Source organism: Protopterus annectens, chromosome 8.part0 (genome assembly GCF_019279795.1).
Source record: "Protopterus annectens isolate FY-2018-M chromosome 8.part0, PAN1.0, whole genome shotgun sequence".
Taxonomy (NCBI): Eukaryota; Metazoa; Chordata; order Ceratodontiformes; family Protopteridae; genus Protopterus; species Protopterus annectens.
The window spans coordinates 856,115,173-856,137,433 of record NC_056741.1 but is presented as its reverse complement, the minus strand read 5'-3'; the positions used below and the strand labels follow the sequence as shown (position 1 = coordinate 856,137,433).

General features: G+C 43.9%; 1 protein-coding gene across 5 annotated transcripts in view; it reads left to right on the top strand.

Annotated features, from left to right (window-relative positions):
• The window catches only part of L1CAM (L1 cell adhesion molecule), a 2,005,704-nt gene that overhangs the window by 411,166 nt on the left and 1,572,277 nt on the right, over positions 1-22,261 (top strand). The window lies entirely within an intron of this gene.

Here is a 22,261-nt window from a genome sequence, read left to right as displayed (position 1 = left end):
GCATTACTCAGTCCTCAGGTAAACGGGACACACCCACACACACACACACACACACACACACACACACACACACACACACAGCAAGTGTGGGACTAGAACAAAGACCTAACTACTTTATTACACTACAGCATTACGCAGTTACAGAACGCGCTACTGAGATTACTGGGACACAGCACTCCCAGAGGTGTATTTGTAGATGTGTGACATCATCGGCTTTGCTAATGGTGGGTATAAGAAATGTATGGAGTGTGAGCAGTATAAAAGCATTACTCAGTCTTCAGGCAAACGGACACACACACACACACACACACACACACACACACACACACACACACACACACACACACACACACACACACACAGCAAGTGTGGGACTAGAACACTGATCTAACTACTTTATTACACTACAGCATTAAGTAGTTACAAAACGCGTTACCAAGATTACTGAGACACAGCACTCCCAGAGGTGTATTTGTAGATGGATGACATCATCGGTCTTGCTAATGGTGGGTATAAGAAATGTATGGAGAATGAGTAGTAGAAAAGCATTACTCAGTCAAATAGGGGCACACACACTACAAATGTGGGACTAGAACACTGACCTAACTACTTTATTACACTACAGCATTACACAGTTACAGAATGCGCTACCAAGAATACTGGGACACAGCACTCCCAGAGGTGTATTTGTAGATGGGTGACATCATCGGCCTTGCTAACGGTGGGTATACGAAATGTATGGAGTGTGGGCAGTCTAAAAGCAATTTAGAGTCCACTGGCAAATGGGGACAGACATACACACACACACACACACACACACACACACACACACACACGCACCAGTGGCGGGTACGGAACACCTGCCTATTTACAGATTACTATTAAAATACTACATACTTACGAATCGCGCCACACAGAGTACACATGTCAAGGCTGTCATTATGACTGTCTGGGAATGCGGACATCAACAGGGATGCTGGCAGTTAAGATGTACATACCTGTGAACCTGTGTGTTTAAAGTAGGAATCCATCCTAACCTGGAGTATGCCCATCTGTGGAATGGACAACTTCTACCATTATACAGGATTACAGTGGCCATGCCCATACACAGAGGCACATAACTGACACAAGGTGTCATTGGGCATGCTCACACACTTAGTAGCACAGGGCTGTTCGGAATGCACTATGTGTCCATCTACACAAGGATATACTGGGCATGCTCATACACTTAGTAGTACAGGGGGCATGCTCACACACTTAGTAGCACAGGGCTGGTCAGCATGCTCTACTATGTGTCCATCTACACAAGGATATACTGGGCATGCTCATACTCCTATTAGCACAGGGCTGACTGGGATGCACTCTTATGCTAAACACGGATGGTCACAGTGGCCATGCTATTACAGGTAGACATAAAGAACACATTGTAATGGGCTCTGGTGTTAGTAGTTGTCATTGTTAGCAGGAACGCTGCTCTACATATATTTGACACCAGTCTTTTACACAACATCAGCTGTCATTCTGGGATGACATGGCTGACAGTAGGCAGGCCTTTGTCACATATCACATGCATCCATGATACAAGGGAGTGTGGATATTACCCGAGTCGCATCCACCCACACAGTGCCATTCCAAGGCAAATGTCTTAAATACAGGTTAATTCCCATACACCTACAGGAAAACTGAATTATTTTCTTATGCTAACCAGTGCTAGACGTGTAGCATCCATATTCACAGCTGGGCACTGTAGATCCAAAAATGGGGAGTACTGACATCTGTGCAGTGAGGAATATGGCTCTGTAATGCACAATAGCACTACCACCATATACCTCAGAACCTAGCACTACCACCATATACCTCAGAACCAGACATGTGGGCCATAACACAGGTATGGACCACTCCAGGTGGTGTACCCACATACATAAAGGCCACTCACATGTACTGACTGGTCCCCCCATGAAAGGCATCACAGATGAGCCATGTGCAGGACAAAGTGTCACATGCTGCATTCTAGGATGTAAACTTCAGACACCACCATGCCCTCGGACCACCAACACGCAACCATAGATGTTATATGACATAGAAGAGTACACCACCATGTGACCCTTGACCTGTATACTGTACTAAGCTCTACATCAACTGTAGAGAGTGCACATGTACTGACACAGTTGCATCATGTGTTATGCAATGCAATGATACCACTGTCTGTGACCAGGTCAGCTGTACACATACCAGGGGCCCTCGGTACTTTTCACCATTAGCAGATGACTGTTGCTGTACACCAGTACACACCCTCATGTATGGATATGACATACATGTACCTGCCCTGAGTATGTACATGTCACACACACAACATACCTGTAAATAGCATAGCTGTTGTTGTCCTTTGTGCAAACAGGTGGCTACAGCTACTACACACATGCACATGGAATGTAGGTCCATGGCTGCTGAATGCTAACAGTACATAAGGTGTGATATCAATGTGGACAGAGGTAACATCCCCTGTGTACTGGTCACCCATCATAGCATACAATAGTCCATGTGTCATGTATGTCATTACACATATCCACCAATTGCAATGCCTACAAACATGACCAAATGTCAGGATTGTAGGACCTACACACCTGTACACGTAGTGTTGTGCATTCAGATAACATGCGTGTGCAGTTGCTGATGTATGCAGGTGACATGTATCCTAGTACATCATGCAGTTGCAATGCAGCGTCAACATTGCCAACTGTATATGGTGATATGCTGAATGTACAGAAAGAAGTACCACAGGTATGGACATATGTGTGGAAATAACTAAGTGGTGGGGCATCTTTGCAGATGGATGTTTGCTGTGGACAGTTCACAGGTGTGTCACAAGTAGTCCTACAATACCCTGTGTAACCAGTAAGCAATGGTTTCATTAATTGAAGGACATAACACACAACTTACACAGCGGTCAGAGTGACAGCGAAGGTAAATCACTTGACACCTGTTAATAGATACGACATCACTAGTGCATATATCAGCACTGTTGCCACAGGAAGCGTTAGTACAGTTTGTAACACATGCAATACTGCTATACGTCTGACATACATAACATGAGCTAGACAGGTCTGAGATTCACAGTACTGGCATGTGTGGTTGCGTGTGTGTCCATATATGTCACGTATTGTGGGGAATACATCTCAATTGTTACTCACTCTCCTGTACACTAGTGTACACATCTGTACACACTGCAATGTAGAAAGCAGGACATAGGCAGGTGCATGTATCTCACACATGTGAGGTATCTGTATGTGCATGACATAGGTGTATTAATTACTGAATGCCACAGTGTGTGTATGTAGGGCTGACTGGTCCCTGGGGTGAGGATGTATGTTACCATACTGAACTGATAAGACCCCTCCCACCATCCAGGCAATGCATTCTACTAACCGTATTGATGTCTCCGATCTTAGGCCATACTGACTACCTGTACATGTGTATTCTCTGTGGCGCGTCATGTAGGTGCACAGTACTGTAATGATGATTTGCACATAGGCAGGGGTCCTCATCCCACCAGTAGCAACTTTGTGCGAGTGTGTGTTACTGTGTCGGTGAATCCGTGAGTGTGTGGGTGTGTTACTGTGTCACTGAATACATGTGCGTCAATACCTGAGTGTGTGGGTGCAGTTGTGTGATTGCATCCTGTCATGGGAACATGTATCACTGATTCCCAATGAGGCATCACACTTCCTACTGGCTTCAACCCTTGTAATCAGCTAGACCACTCTCTTACCTCACCACTCCATGTAACTGTACCTGTGATGTCATCCTTTATGGATGTCACGTCTGTGGCCACAGTAGCTTAATATACAGCTATCATGCTCTTGGAACAGTAGACGTGTTTGTAACATGAGACATTCTCACTGGTATGTGGCAGCTACACAGTGCATGCTGGTATATTCATACATACCTGTGAGTAGTCCACTTTAACATATGGGACACTAACTGTAAACACTGACATCCACCTGCACGTGCAATTAGACCTGAAGGACAGCAGAACATCATGACCAACATGCAGTTACTGTTGTTACACAAGACACATACTGTTAACAGTATTGTACACCTGTACTACATGGTATATCTGCTGCCTATCAACAGTCCTCAACATTTGTAAACTAAACATATCATCCTAGTCTGTTCACCCTGTGCATCAGACCATATGATCATGTCCCTGCACTGATAGTGTGGATGTCAGGGATGTGGCACAGGCATCATCATATGCACAAGGTGTTAATGTTTGCCGGAGGCCTAGGCTGCACTGTTGTTACACAAGACACATACTGTTAACAGTATTGTACACCTGTACTACATGGTATATCTGCTGCCTGTCAACAGTCCTCAACATTTGTAAACAACACGTATCATCCTAGTCTGTTCACCCTGTGCATCAAACCATATGAGCATGTTCCTGCACCGGTGGTGTGGATGTTGGGGATGCAGCACAGGCATCATCATATGCACAGGGTGTTAATGCTTGCCAGAGGCCTAGGCTGCACCATTGGATGACATCATGCGTGTGGGTTTGGCCCTTTTATCTAACTGTGTGTGTGTGGATGTTATGCATGTGTGTGTTGTGGTGCCCTACATATGTTTCCAGTGTGTGCGTGTATGTATACGCACAGTTCTCCCATGTGTCTGGCCTACACAGGGGTATTATTGACAGCTGCAGAGTGTACAGGCGAGGTTTTACAGTTCACGGTGTCTGGCCAGGGACATGTGACCTGTGCCTGCCAGGGGTTGCACGGGCACTATCAGACAGAGGTGCAAATTAGGTACTGTCTGATGTCACTTGTCCACTGGAACAGTGTCCCTGTTGGGACCGTCCCGGGCCATGTGCATGTGGCCTGCTGTGTCGTGGAGTGGACAGCACAGCACCAGATGCACTGCTGCTGCTACCGCCACTATGGGAGCGGCAATGTGAGGTAGCTCGTACACATAGACCTGACACAGGTGATGTAGCAGGCCTACGTCCATGTGCCCAACGCCTCACTCCTACCAGATGTTCCAGCACAGACAGCTCAAGCTCGTGGATTGTCATGCCATGGTCAAGGACTCCAACCATGTCACCCAACCGTCTAGCCAAAGCATCAGCAATCTGCTGTTGAGCATTTGCCATTGCCTGGATGTTGTTGTTTAAAGAACGGACAGCAGCCCTCTGTAGCCTCTGATCTTCTCTGTTGCACCATCCAGCATGTGCCTGTGCCCCCATTACAGCCTGAAACATGCGTCTTGTGAAACCAGCAGCTGCACTCTGTTGTGCAGGACCATGTTGGCCAAAGGTCCTCCTATGAGCAGCACTGGCCACGTCCCTGTGTGGGGCACCACTAGTCATTTGGCTGACACCATGGTGTGCAGGCACACCTTCCATAGTCCCCACACTTTCCTGCTCCAAGCTACCACGTGCCAACTGTCCTTCCTTTATGGCCACTGATGATGGGGTATGTGCAGGTATGGGATCTGTGTGTGGGGATGAGGGGTATATAGATGGAATGGCAACCAATTGCATAGTTTCAGCCCCCGACAACTCTGCCTGTGTCTCAATCATATGTTCACCATCACTGCTAGAGTCTGTGGGAACAATAACATCAGATGTACCGCAGGAGGGCAATGCACCTACATCACCTGTGAGGGCAGACAAGAATGGTACATTACAATCTATACAACAGACACACACACAGGCACACACGCATATGATATGACAGAAAGCATGCAACATGCATGTGATACAGCAGACAGCATGCAGCGCAGACAATAATAGTGGTAGTTATCATACATCCCTGGGTTGCACACAACAGCATGCATGTGTCATAGCAGACGGCATGCAAATTACACAATCATAGTAGTAGTTAGTATACTTCCCTGTGTTACACCATGTGGACCAGCACAGGTTACACCTGCCTGATGTGTGACATATGACCTTGATAATCACATGTAGTATGACATGTGATCTGCTGACGTGTGCAATGACATGCATACATGTTTAACACAATGGTGTCCTGTCAAATATACAGTGGGGCAATAGTGTACCAATGCAGTGTTGTCTGTCCACCCTACAGATATACTGCACATTTAGCTGATGTGCATGGCCATTACAGGGAATCATGAGGCGTCTCTAGTGCTATACAGTGTGAGTTACAGACAAGGTTCATAGCCATGACTGTGTTGAGATTCAGTACATATATACTGTGGAATGTGACCCACATCACTGAGGTGTATACACACTAAACCATGATGTGGAATTTGTGACACAGGTCACTGATGGGTATACAGATGACACCCCTGCACATCTGCAACCATATTGCTGCAGTCTGGCAACTATGGCCAGACATGGCGAACATGACATCTGTGTACCACACACACACACACACACACACGAGGAGCTAGTATGACATTTATGTCCAACACCAGCAACGGGAATGTACTGTATCTGTGGCCTGATGTGGATACTGTACAGGTGACTGCTGTCATGTCACAACACCCTCAAGATGTTCAACACATCTTATGCAGTGGATTGTTGTTACGCCTACACAAGATGTGCACAGGCCTGTAGGATGTCTAGTGTTCCACATCTACAATATGACCATTATAAAAAGGCCATGGTTGAACCATGTGTAGCCATTGTACGAAAGGGTGTACACACATGCCCAACACGTCTACTGTGTGTGTTGCTCCATGTCTCTGACCATCCTCCATGGCCAAGTGTGTACATGTGTTGTCCAAATTATTGTGATGGGCATCTATTTCACATGTCTGTGTTGTCCCATATGACATATATGCTCCACTTACAACAGGGTTATGCAGGTAAGGGGTGGTATGTGGGATATGTTTTCAGGTTAGGTAGGCAGTGTAGCAGCCAGGCCAATAGATGTCATGGACATGTCAAGATAGCACATCACATTGTGTGGCATTCATAGCAGGGCTATGATCCACACCGGTGAATCCTGTGTGCTGGCCATACTCCAGCCCACTGTGTAGTACTGTTTGTATTCACCACATGTGTAGATCACATCTGTAGTACGTCCCTAAAGTGAACAGCACCTCCACCATTGTATGCACAGATGTCAACACATCTGGCAATGACAGTTTGTGAGGATTCATGTCAGTGAGATGATTCACATAGTTTGCAAGTGTTGCACATGGGTAGTCATTGTGATGCATTGCAGGTCCGACCTGTATATTGTGACAGGACCATACATTATGTGTACATGTTGTAAATGGCCACATGGCAGACAGATTTGTGCATTATGGTTCCTGATAAATAATAACACTCTCACCTGCAATGGGCTGCTGTCGCAGCGGAACACCAGAGGTACCTAAATAGGAGTAACACAGCAGTATGAGCATAATCCACCCCTGTATAAAGGCTACAGTGTCCAATGTGCATAACACACTATGGTGTATGCACATGTGTGCATACACAGAGTACCATACTATAGTATGCGGCATGTGGGTATACATGCCTTGCATATGATGTTACATTACATAGTGTACAGTGACACATGCAACTATATGGAATATAGTTGTTATAGGTGCAGTACTGACTTACCAGGCAACTCCAGGCTCAGTGGTTGAGAGACACCCATCTCCACAATATCAGCTAAGGCTTGTGGATGTGGTTCTGCAGGTGTCCCCAGGTTGGCCAGTAGCTCCTCGGTACTTGTGAGTGGGGGCTGGGTTGGTGGTCCACCACCTGTTGCACCTTGTTTCCTGGTGATTGCATTTGCATGCTGTTTCACCCATCTAATGAGGGCTGTACAGTGTCTGCACACCTGCTGGTATGTGCAGTTGTGGCCACTCACATCATTAACCTTCCTGCGAAGTTCCATCCACAGGGCATCCCGTTGCTGTGCATCCTGTGGCACATGGCTAAACAGGATATTGTGATTGTCAAGTAGGTATGGGATGAAGGCCTCATCGTCCAAGCGGGTGAAAGGGGGCAGCCTTGCATGTGGCATACCTGGAAGACATAATGATGGAGACAGGTCACAGTAACTCACAGAGACATACAGAGCTGCAGCTGAACATACATGTTTATCGCATTAATTAAGTTTAAATAGTTGTATTTGCAAAGCTACATGACACTGACGTGTTTGTGTCACACACATGTGACACTCAATGTTGAGTGGATATTATCACCACATATGTGTGTGTCACCTGATTACATTGCTCATACTCTATGTAGTTGCTGTCTTGATGTGGGCATGTCTGTTTGCCCGTACTGGTGTTCCTACCTATCAGCACATGGCTGGATGTGTCCACATTAATGCAGTTGACCTTGATGATGTGTATATGTCACATATAAGTAATTACACTGCCTTAACAGACATGACCTGTGACCCTGCAGACATGCTCACATAAGGTTTTACATGTATTTGTTCTGCCATATACATCTACATGGCACTGTACAGCGATTCAACATCCTGCCATGTATCACCTGTGTTGCACATGTGATACACATGGGACACTGGCTAGCCAGATGGTATTTGCAGGGATGGATATCAACTACAGCATGTACAGTCAAAGTCAACTAGTGGGCTATATGCCATGGGCCATGTATGAATCTAGGATGAAAGGTTACCTGGCAGTAGCTGACAGGTGGGTCTGTGGGGCCAGGTGGAGCAGTGCCACATTACTGATCCACAGGGTTAATGATACATATACCATGCATTACCATGCGGTCATCACACCATGTCTGAGAGGGGAGCGATGTGCAGCTTTGATGGACAGGAATGCATAGTATGGCAGGGCTATGTCAAGTGTATGGGACAAGGATCTCTCCGGCATGTGGTAGGTGGATGTCCATGAAGTATGTGTTCGAGATCAGGATGAGTACATGTAGCATGTCAAACATCACTGGGTTGGACATGGATTTATTCAGGGTATGCATCATGCTACATAGTGGAGATGGGGAATGGGAAGGCTGGTGTAGGCCATCAGCACATGGCCAATACCCCTTAAAGGAAATATGTGATCTGATATGGGTCACTTGAGTGTTGTGTATGGCTGGACAATGATCTCTATATTCATGAATGGCACCCTATCATTATTAGGGTTGCCACATATGACTACCTGACAGGTGTGGTGACGTAGCTATCACAGGAAAGACAACTGCCCAGCTGCATCCCTCACACAAAAGTGTCCAATATGTTGACCACTGCCTAGGTGGTAGTTCATGGGTACAGGGTTATTAACATAGGGGTGACAATGCAATATGTAGCTGTCAGATTGTGGCCATATGTTACACACACCTCACCCACAAAGCCCCTTCTGTATGTTGTCCACAACACTCCTTAGCCAGCTATTGCTCCTAGGTCATAGTCATTTGCATACTTCCATAGGCAGATGCCTTCTGTTTGTCTGTGACGTATGTACTACAATGAGGGGGAATAAAATTCATTAACCCTGACATACTCTAGCTGCCACTAGTGTGATGATCATGTATTATTCAGACACCTTCTGTAGTGTCGGTTCTGCCAGCAGTCCTGTTGCAAAACACTCCTATGACATAGGAATGTACATCTAGTATACCGAGTGTAGGTGGTACACAGTATCGGTGATGATGTCCTATGACCTGGCAAGGTTCTGATATGCAGTGTGACATCACCCATACTGTCATCTACATCTGTACTGCTGACATCACTTAATTGATCAAGGTTCATGGCCTTCCAGACCAGACTCAGCAGGGTAGTAGTAAAGTACTTCCCATTATCAGTGGTGCCTCCCCCTTTGTGGGTTGTGATACCTGTTGGTGTACACCATTCAGTGTGTACACAACCTGACATGGAGCTATGTTTTACATGATGTGTACGTGGAGAGCATCTTGTTTTGCCATATGTGTATGATACAACCTGTGATGTGAACAAGTCCCATGCAGCCTGAGTGCAGCTTGTACCTGCATAGCTGTGGGTACAGGGGCCCTGTGGTGTACATGGATATATGCTTGTGTACCTGTTGGGGGGAGGGGGCCATGTGTTTATGTTATCCAAGACCCTATCTGGATTGCTTATTCATGCTAAGCACTTGTTCAAGACTTGTAAGCACTATGTCAGCTAGTAATTACTATAGCACTCAATCTTTCTCATTACCTAGAGGTAAAAGTGAACAGGTTTTGTACATACTTTTTTCACTTGCTTAGAGTAATTTAACTCTTGTACTCACTTTCCTCACTTATCTAGGTGAATGTAGTTCTATATTCAGGCATGTCCAAGAGTCAACTGCCAGTGTTCTCACCTGTCTATCTCATGAATCTGGACATCTTGAGGCAATGTACACATTGCCTCATGTACACAGACAAGCCTCTCCACCTATCACCCAACACTATAACCTGTGAGAGATGCACTCATCTAGCCAAACTGGAGGTAAAGCTCTCTCCAACCAAGCCTGACCTTGACTGTCATGTGGAGAAGGTACACATTTGCACAACACCACACTCATCACATAAGTCTCACTGAATCTACCCCACCATTAACTGGGAAAACTACTCGTGTACCAACAAATTAGCTCAATGGTTTCTGGAATTCATAAACACCAATGCCCTGACTCAACATATCCACACACCCACCAGGGGCAACAATATCCTAGACCAAGGCATTACCAACATGAGTGACTTGTGCTCCACACGTGAAGCCAACTCCTCGTTGGTCCGATCACACCATGTGCTGAACACCGTTGATATCCACATCCCACACCCTCCCCCCATTAAGGGAACCACAGTATAATATGTCTACAAGGCCAACTACATGCATCTTAAGATAGACATGGTGGACGTCATGACACCCATGCAGATGGACAATACTGTTACAACTGCTGAATCCTACACAAATGCACTCCATAAGCACTTACACAAGTGCATGGCTTGTGCTATCCCAAACAGAACCAGGATGCTATACTCCTAATTAACTAAACCAATCTGGTGGTCCCCTATCATAAACACATTGTACTACAGGAGGAAGACACTGTTGCAAATGAGAGTAAAATACCATGCGTGGAGGAGCTCCCTGGCCAGCCTCCGTAAGAAGGTGAGATCTCTTATAAGATCCTGCAAAGCTAGCTACGAAAACTAAAATGCAACTAATATCAACAACAACCACAAAGCATTCTATAGTTATGTCACATATCTCAATGTCAACAACCAGATCTGCTCTGAGTTACAGCACAAAGGCACGAACATTACAGAAACAATTGATATTGGCAACATCCTGGCAGATCCCTCTCAAAGCTGCACACTTTAAAGGCAATATCACAGCATCCATGGGACCGGACAATATCCCAGGCTGTGTTTTGCATGAACTTCAGAATGTACTGTCACCCCACCTATGCACCATGTTCAATAATAGCCTCACATCGGGCATAGTGCCCCTTGAATGGCGCACAGCAACAATTATCCCACTCCACAAAGGAGGCACCACAATGGACCACAGGACCTATTTCCCTATAGGCCTGACTAGCCTGGTCTGCAAGGCTATGGTGCACATCATGGATCACTATCACAGAGACATTGGGTACCTCCAAACCTTTGACCCCTCCCTGTTTGGCATTGTTAAGGGCGGACCATGCCTCCTAAACCTGGTGGACTTCTTAGAGACAGTTGCCAAGGCATTAGATGAGGGTAAGGAGGTCCACACAGCCTGCCTAGATCTCTCATAGGCTTTCAACACCATTCCTCCTTCTGTTATTATCAACATATCCAAACACCTGAACATTAACCCCTACGTCATGTGATGGTTTGCAAAGTGGCTCATGGACAGAACCCACACAGTGGGAGTTGCATACCCTAGGTCCAACTGTGTACCAGTTACAAGTGGTGTCCACCAGGGCTCAGTCCTAGGACCCCTCATATTCAGTATATACTTCTCTGATGTACAGACAAGCACAGGAGGGCTTTGGCTGAAAAGGTTTGCAGATGTTTCCCCAGCTGTTACAGACACTCTCTGGAAGGGTCGCACTGAGACAGATACCTGGTGTTAATATCATGGCGTCAAGCTGAATGCCTAAAAGTGCATAGTCATCCCCTTTGGATATAACTAATTACCCATGGACTACCACATAGGTGCTAGTCCCCTACATACAGAAAAGGTAATAAGGGATCCAGGAACTCCAGTAGATAGCAATCTCTCCTTCAATACCCATAATGGCAAGGTGGTTAGAATAGCCTTCTACATGGCCCCCCTAATCTCTAATGGATTCGCATCCAGATCAGAGGGGCCATTGTGACTCTACACATGACATATTAGACCCATTAAAGGATACAACACCCCATTTGGGATATACCTTACAAGACAACTGCAACAGCTTGGAAGACCACACCAGTACCACACCAAGAGGATTACTGACCTCAGACAGATGACCTATGCAGCCCAACCTAAGAAACTCCAGCTGTACTCAGTTGCATACTGCATACTCACAGGTGATCTCTGCTTGACATACAAGGCCCATGTCCAACCCTGTATTGCTGGATATGCTTCACCTAAACAGAAGCCCCTGAGAGCCACATGCTCTAGGGATATACACCTAACCACAACAATGAGTAGGATGTGCTGGATGAATAAATTCCTGACCAGGACACTCCTCATGCTTTGGAACATGATTCCAATGTACATCAGGCAGGGCCCCTCACTAGCACTCTTCAAGGGAAACCTTGATGTGTGGATGGGAGACAGACATGTACCCCGGGGATCACTGAAGTGGCTCAGCTGGACAGAGACACAGGGAACTATTGGCTCTGCCATTCAGAGGCACAGGGAACCAACCTATGGGGGTGGCAAAAGCCAACACACTCTAGCTAGGCTTACAAATATCCTTGGTAAGACAGCCTAGTACCTACCTTTGCACATATTATATGTCTTATGTGCTTGGATGGTTAAATAGCTCTTCCATTTTACTTTGCTATCATGCTGATAAACTGTCGGCTCACTAAAAGACATGTATCCTGTTATTGTGTATTGTAAATGTCAAGTGACATAACTAATGTTTGCCTAACATTACAGTAATGCTGTGTAGCTTGTAATACATATCTACCTACAATACTGTACATTACACAGTTATTGGCACAATATCCCACAATGCAAATCATAATTGCACAGTGGCCCAACCTTCCACATATTATTCTCTGTAATACACCCATACATATGGCTACAGTTACAATATATCAACATATACTATCCCCTGTTATAGCACATACTTGTTGGACCAGCCCTGCCACTGACATCGGCTGGTGAGGAGTATTTCTGTTCAAAGCCCTTATATAGCATCCCTTGTGGTGTATGCGATGTTTGCCTTGCAGTACACACAAATACTACAAGTGTTACTATGCTCAACAATACATCACTACAAGATAACTGTTTCCACTACATCAATTGTGTGCACTTTAAATACTACAGAAAGGTACTACATACACAGTCATACTCATTGTTCTACATACCTTATTAGTAACCCGAGGTATCATTAACAGTTGATTCAATCCTTTTCGGTTTGTGTTTCAATGTTCTTTGTAACATTCCGCTGGTATATATGGATGGTTTGAATGTGTGATAACACATCCTTTTCTAGTTACATATCGGTAACATGTGGTATCCTGTCCACCAATTGCTGTTCTAAAGTAGTTAATTAGATGCACATCAGCTGTTCAGCTACTCCATTAGCCGATACCATGGCAACAGTGGTGTATAACTGAGTACTCCTTTTGGGCATTGTCCGTTTGCCTTACTTTCAAGGGAGACATCCTAGATGTGTTTTTGAGATATATTTCAACAGCTATATGGAGACACACAGAGATATATTAGCTTCATGACTACCGTGGACTGTGTGTAATGGCTAGACGATTTAGTTCTACATGTGAGTACAGCTGTTATATTTCAGAACATTGCTACTTATGCTGAGTTTGTTTGTACCTGATACTTCTGCAGATGTTTAAGTCTGGCAAGGATGTTTGGCCAGCTCAAGGCCATATGGCTATGCATGAACTGTTATGTGGTGTACAGTGTGCTCACCAGACATCCTTGATTTGGTGTATAAGTGTAGCATACTGTGCTGTTACTCGCTAATTGCTAACACATCCCGGTGTACGCACAACCCTCTGAAACAGGATTAGTGCAAACAAACCCTGTTACATCAGCAGCTGTTCCATTGTATAACAGCAGCTATTTCACATAGGGCCATGTTAGTGTGTCTTTGACAAGGTATGTTAAGGCTTCTGCAGATGTCATACAGTGAGTGAATGATTTGTGATGTTATTACAGTTTGTATTGTAATATGTTTGGGTGTGGGGGTGATGTTGGTTGGTGTGCTTAGCAGATGCAGGTGTGTAGGAATTGCTTTTATACATAATCATATGTGCGTGAGGGTTCCTTCCCTATTTGAACACCTATCCTTTTGTGGACTAATACAATGGTAATTGCAGGCTTATTCATTAAGGCACTGTTATGTGGTTCCTGTATAGCATGCAGGTGATGTTAGTCCTTGAATCCCTTCGGTAATACATCTGAATGTAATAACGTGTTACTACATGATAGCTGTGTATTTCTGCCATAGGTATTTGCAGTCATCGTAGTTGTGTTGGTGACTGATCCTCTTTGGCTAGGGTTGCCACCTTTTCATATAGCCATAGTGGGACCTTTTCGGGACACACATCTGATTTTACAGGCCGACACAAACCCACGGTCAGTACAAGGGATAGAACTTTCCTTTCTTGCCTAAATATAAGCTTATTCTTGTAGCAGTTTAGTTGCTTATCCTGTTTCCTGTAACATGTAGGTATTTTAGATACAGAAATAACTATTGTATGCAACTATTACAGTACATATGGGACATAATTATGTCCTACATTCCCAGAACATTTGCCACATTTAATATATTTTGTCAGGACACAACTGCCCAAAGAGGGAGTGTCCCTCGCAAAGTGGGACAGGTGGTAACACTATCATTGGCTCATGTCCATAGCACATATTTGTAATAGTGTATAGGCATATACTCTCCATATCCTTTGTTCATAAAGGTTGGTAGTGGCGGAATGTGTGATTGCTATGGTCCATGTTATACACATATATGAACACTTAAACCGCTGTATACGGGACACCTATGGAATCCTGAAACCACAGTGTTCTGATGCAGACAGTACCGGGACCAGACTCCCATACCCCACATTACCGACAGCGACAGTAACTCGCGAAAGTAACATGAACATGGAACACAAACACGTACACACAGACACACTGCTACCCAACACATCCAAACAAACCATCCTACACTACGTATGAGCAAGTGGCCAAGCCCCCCTACACCCCCCATGTAGGTGTCTGCACCCCCCACACCACCCCCTGCTTTAATATTCTACCTCCTAGGTTGCTCAAACAGATGCACAAAGCTAACCCACACCCACACATTACAGTCCCCCAAGAACACACACCACACACAGAACACACACTTACACACACTACAGCCCTAAGAAACACACTTACACACAGTAACCTACCTGAACCACAACACCAGAAGCACTGACTAACTGTCCATTAACATCGTGAGATTACACCTCGTGCATCTGGTGTTTCGGTACTGTGTTCTTTCGGACCTTAAGCCTCGGGATTACGCGCGTCATATGTAAAGCAGTTGGTATGTGGTAGGGATCCCATTTATATGTATCTCCATGGTTATGTAGATGTTGTTAACCTATCTATATATCTACATATATATGTATATCCCCATATATCGACATATCTCTCTTTCACTCCCTCTCTCACTCTCTATATATGATGATGTGTGTAAATATATATATATATATATATATATATATATATATATATATATATATGTAAAATATACACCTTTCATTGGGTACATGCTGGTTTGTCCTATTTCAACACATTCCTACCTTTTGTGTTTTATCCTGTCAGTATACACGACTGCCATTGGTACATCTCAGGTAGCTTAGTGGTATGTTATTGTGATGAATGTGTACATGGTTGCGTGTGGTAATCCTGGCAGTGATATCTTACCTCTCAGAGCAGGCACTGGTAGTGCAAGGGTGGTTAACGCACATTTCAGTGGTTGTGTGCTCCACATGTTTATTATTCTGTGGAGAACTACCTATATATGCAAGCTGTGTTTAAGGTACACTATGTAACATGTACACATCTGTGAAGATTCCTGTCAGGGATACTCCCCATTATTTGGAACTACATCCCTGATTACATTATACAAAACCCCTCACTAACACTCCAGGGAATCCTTGCAGAGTCGGTGGTGAACAGTAGCTACACCCCAGGGATCCCACAATTGGCTCTGCTCCACAGAGGGACAGTTAGTTAATCGATGGGGTGGCGACAGCAGACACGCTTTGCCTATGTTTGTGAGTGGCCTCGGCAGTTGGACATGTACCTACCTGTGTATCTATGAACCTGTACATACAGTATGGGCACATGCTGATAGCTTAATTTACTGTTCAGGTATTGACTTACCTTGTGCCAATAGCAGTTGTGTGTACAATAGTTGAGGGCTACCTATGTAGGATGCACACAGTAGACCACCTATACATGACAATTTACATGTGGTCGTGTGTGTGTGCCATCCATGTTTGCTGTGTGTGCAGGTGGAGAAGGGTGTCAGTCCATGAGTGCCTACACTGTCAGTTTGTGTGCTATATGTTCCCTCTTTGCCAAGGCATGGGCATACTGGGCATGCCTCCCTCTGCCAACTGGGGCTAGCACAGGGTGTTCATTGTCTGAGTCCCCCTGTGCCTGTGGGTCCCTTGGCATTGGCAGTGGGCTGTGAGGGCCTTCACCATTCTGTCCCTGCTGCAGCTGTTTCCATAGGATCATATTGTGTAGCATGGCACATACTATGAAGATGTGGGCACACGTTCCTGGAGAGTACTGCAAGGCTCCACCAGATATGTCCGAGCAACGGAACCGTGATTTCAGTATTCCAAACAAGCACTCTATGATGATTCTGGTTTCTGTGTGGGCCTCATTATGGCGTTCTTGCATGGCTGTGTGTGCATTTCTGATGGGAGTCATCATCCACGGTTCCAGTGCATAGCCAGCATCCCCCACCAGGTGGCCATATGGGATGTCCCTCCTGGCAAATACCTGATACAGCTGTGAGGCATGCCAGATGTGGGAGTCGTGATAGCTTCCAGGGCTGCCAGCACACACATCCGTGATAATGGCCTGGGCATTGCACATGACCTGGCAGTTGATGGAGGGGAATCCCTTGCAGTTTATGTAGCGCCTACCCTGCTCACCGGGTGGTGACTTGATGTGTATGTGCGTGCAGTCTATTGCACCCATTACCTCCGGATAGTCTGCCACACGGTGGAAGAGACACATATTACTGGCCAACTCCTCCTGCATTCGGGGAAGTATATGTGCTCATTGGCATGTGGTAACATGGCATCCAGAAACTGGTGGAGTACCCTGGATGCTGATGCCTGTGAGATCACTATGATATCCCCAGTTGGCCTTTGGAAGGTACCTGTGGCTAGTATTCTCAAGCTTACACATACCTTCGTGTCCACTGGGATGGGTTCCCCTCTGTTACTTCTGGCTCTGAGATGCAGCCGGCACAGCTCAACAAGTTGTTGTATGATGTGCATGTCCAACCTGTAATGCTCTACCAGCTCCAGATCATGTAGCCCCTGGTAGGTTACCCTGGGTCTGAACACTCTTCTCCTCCTCCTCCGGTGCCTGAGATGGTTGTTAGCATCATCCTCCACTCCACTGTCAATCTCCAACACATGTTGATGAATCAAAGCTATGGCGGCCCCTAACATGTACATATTAAAAGTTCCCCGTCTGTATACAGCAATGGTGCATAGTGCCTGGGAATACACATGTGTGTGTGTGTGTGTGTGTGTGGGGCTTTCACACCTTATACTATTGTGCGATGGATGATGCTGGTGTAATTGGGTGTGTTTGTGCTATTCCAGCTGCAGGGTATCTTAATTATTTGTTTTACAGCAGGTACTGCTATTGTGTGGCTTTTGGTGTTGACTTACGCTTGTCTGCCATGATTCATTTATTGCCCTTTATTTCTATTTTCAACCCGATTCCCCTCCCATTGTCAAGCATGCGTCCAGCTGCAACCTTTCCTGTTTTGTGCTTTCACAACCCAGGAATGTGTTGAGAAATGTGTTATGTAGCTGATCTACTGCAAGTTTGCTTTGTTCTGCTGTGACAGTTCTCTTTTCTTTGCTGTACAGCACCTCCCCTTTCCTGTTCTGCAGGTAGCTGCTAGCAGCCTTGTTAGCTGTTGTCTATGGCCCACTATGAGTTTCTAGGTGTTAATTACTCATTTGTACTCCAATTACCATGTTGCAGCATTTCCTTATTGTCTTCCCATATCCTTCCTGTTTTAGCTGTGGTGTGCACCGCACACAGCCATTTACCAGGTTTCGTGCACGTTTTCATCCACGTTCACATGAACTTTCAGTTACCTTGTGTGCTGTCAGCTAAGCAAAGCTATGGCTACTTCCACACCCCTATCCTGTGGCTTTGCTTAGTAACACGCAACATGGATTAGCAATGATCCAATGTGCTTACAGCTACGGTGGCACTCCCCTCTCTTGATGTCATGTTTACCTCCAGGCCACTCCTCAGTGTTGTACCGCTATGCCGTGTGGTACATCCTTACACTGGCGGGGCATTTGCGATTCAGTATTACTTGACTCATTTGCATGGCATTGACTGCTAATTCCTAGTTACCGCATGGAACACTGTCACAGACCCTTAGCAACCCTTGTGCTATGGTTGTGGTGTAGCATGCATGCCATTGACTATTATGGGGATATCATGAATTGTGTTACATTAGTTTTATGACATCTAAATATATTTTCCTTGTGATCCAGTTTGTGCACCGATGCACTGCAGTTTTACTTTGCGCTGGTGTGGCCATGACATTAAATGTTATTTTTTTATATGTTGTGCATGTTGTTTTATGCCATTGGCTATATATTTAGCCATTGGCATATATTAACATTATAATACATAAGTCTGGTCCGCTTTCATGGCTCTGATTTTATGTTTGACAAAATGTAAACTGTTTTTTTGGTTTACATTTCTACATGCTTACGCTACGCCTGCACCAATTCATGAATCACTATATACCTTCATTTGCATGCTTCACTGCTGCACATGAGGTAATTAGCATACATGCGCTGGGAGCTGCACAGCTCTGCCATACGCTGGTAGTGCACGTGGAAACAGCTCTTACCTGAATCGCTCGGCGGCCATATTTGGTGCTATATCGGCAACGTTACTCCAGCGCATGGCGCAAGCTTCATGAATCCCGGGGACAAAGTTATTTTATGTTATATGGAATGAAATAATAAATTAAATTATGTTTAATGGTAAATGGATTTTAGTAACAATATTAAGTAAAATCATATGATGGTAATGGAAAAAGGAGTGGGGGTCTGAGAGGGATGATAATTTAGTATGATTGCAAGGGAAATAAATATGTGTAAACATATTCGTATAGTTATATATTTGTACATTTCTGAATTTGTAAATAGTTTGTAAATATGATGTATTTTGTATATAAATAAAGGACCCCTACTCTTTTCCTTGTGAGGCAGAACATTTTTGCCTCCTCACTTCCTGCTTCTGTTTCTGATGCAGAGACAGCCCGGAGAAGCTGTATAGTAATGGGGAGCAGAGAGTTGTTCTGCTGGTGATGGCAGTATGATTCTGTCAGCCAGACAGAAGCCTGTTGAAAAGCAAGTGAAGAATGCAAATAGCTGGCTTTAAACTTCAAAATTTGGAATAAGTTGTTGTAACTGAAATTGTTTGTAGAGGTTTGCTTGACAAAAAAATGGTTATTTTTTTTGAACAAAGGTGATCCTGGAGAAGAGTCAGAAATTTTGTGGTTGAATATGATTTAAAAGGTTTTTGGAATGGACCATGAGATGAGCAGAAAGAAAATGAGTTGTAAGTTTGAAAAATCATTATTGCAATGGACTGTAATTGGGTTTTATGGGGAAATGTAAAAAGAAAGGGAAAGATGTTAAAAAAACACAAGAAGTGATAAAAACTGTTAAGTTAGCAGTGTGGAATAAATCTAATGGACTTGTAGAAGAAGGGCAATTGGATATCAAATTGATTATTTTGCATTATCAGAAGGTATGGATATAGCAGATGGCAATAAAGCAGATACTTTTTTTTGGATCATTTAGCAATATGGATAGAGGTAATAGAAGAAAGGGAGTATATTAAAATAGTAAAAAGAATACAAAAAATAAATGACAGATTATGGGATGATTTTGCAGAGTGGGAAGCATTGCCGTTATGGAGGGATCATATAACCATGAAATATGGTTATAAAAATTGGTCAGAATGGTGGATTGAATTTAAAAATAAGTGTAAAAGGTGTTTTTTTTTTGATGGCAGGATGATGAAAGAAAGGAAGAGTATTGTGATATGGAAAAAGAATATATATAAAAGAAATTGAGAAAAAAAAGACATCACTGTTTAAGCAGAAATGATATTTGCAAGGGAGAAAAGAGGAGGTGACTGCATATTTAGGTAAAATAGTAAAGGGAGATATTAATATAATAAGGGAAATGAAAAAAAATGTGAAAGGTATGGTGAAAAGAACAAAAAAGCAAACTATGAGTATTGTAGTACAGCATGTAGAAAATACATATGTAAATATTTTAGTCTCTAAACAACTGTTCCTGCTATTCTGATATTAACTAGTTCTTTCCTACTGCCCATATAGGAACCTCCAATAAAATTAGATGCAAAGTCCCATGATATTATTTCATCTAATGTATGGTTAAACAAGCCTATCACTGCTGTTTTTTTCATTTATTATTCTTATCTCTGCTGCTGCCTGGGAAAGAAGGAATAGACAGTGTTTGGCTATTCTCCAATTTGCCTTGGATTAAAACAATGAACCAAATTAAGCTACTGAATTTGACCCCTAACCGTAAGGGGCCCCTTCGCTCCTTATGGGCTACAATTTTTTAAAAAAGTTTTGACCTTCAATATATTTATTTTTTATGTTATAATAGAAGTAAACATAATATTATCACTGGTAGCATTTCAGTGTGATCACAGTAAATAATACTAATATATAACTTGATTTCTTAATTGCTTGAACTGTACTACAAGCCATGCCAAACCACTTCAAAACACAGTTAATTACCTATAACTACCCTTTTTCACCAAAGCTGCAGAATAGTAGTGGGCCATGCATTTTATGAAATAATAATTCCACATAACTAAAGTTTCAGTAAATATATTGAGTTTATGAATCATAGCAAAGAAATTTGGAAAACTATTGTCATTACGTGCATACACTGCTGTCTTTTAGTCAGTTAGTTTTAAATAACATTTCATGGCTTTCAATGACTACTTTAAACACAAACAATGCAAATGCCATAGAACAGACTTTCAAAGTGCTTTTTAATGCTGCTTCTTTTTAGAATGGCTAAACTGCATTCTTTTGTGAAGCCTGAATTGTACTACTATGACTCATCTCCCATCCCCCTTCACACCTAATTTCCCTAGCTGTCAAAGTGCTAAGGGTAATTTGAGCTGTTGCCTACTGTGACTGACAGCTCATAGCATGCGGCTTGACTCATGTACTCTTTCCTTGTTCTAACCTTTACTTTCTGTATGGGTAGGGGAAGGACCCGGAAGCTGTGACATCACAGCATGGGTGGGTTTTAGGACGGTAGTGGCGATGTCAGTTTGGGGAGGGAAATGGCCAGAAAACTATCTGTATTCAAGGGCCTTGATGACTTCAGTGAACTGGAGACTGTAGCAAGCTTTTCAAGGGCGGAACAAAAGTTTTTTGAAAGTGAAACTACCACAGTACAGCAAGGTACTGCTCTAGTAGAGAGAAACAGTCAATTTAAAATATTTTAAATGCTGTATTGTTGTTTATTCATAGCAGGGGCAGTAAATAGGGAGAAAAAAGGCAGAGAAGTTGAGCGTTTAATAATATAATCACATTGTTGTCCTTTAACTAGAGTCCAGAATAGATATGGAATATAACAACCAACTCTAAAAAGATGAAGACTTCCCCATGCTGAATACACCAATGTATTTGAATGGAAGTGGGGGAGGCATCTCTCTGCACCCCACACCACTGATAACTAAATATACTAATCCCAAGACTGCATCATCTTGTAGTATGCAGAATACCCTCCTCTGTACCAAACCAAGTATTCCCTTTACTTCATGGTAGCACTACTTTGAAGTCTGTGTATTTTGCAGTTTTGAGTGCT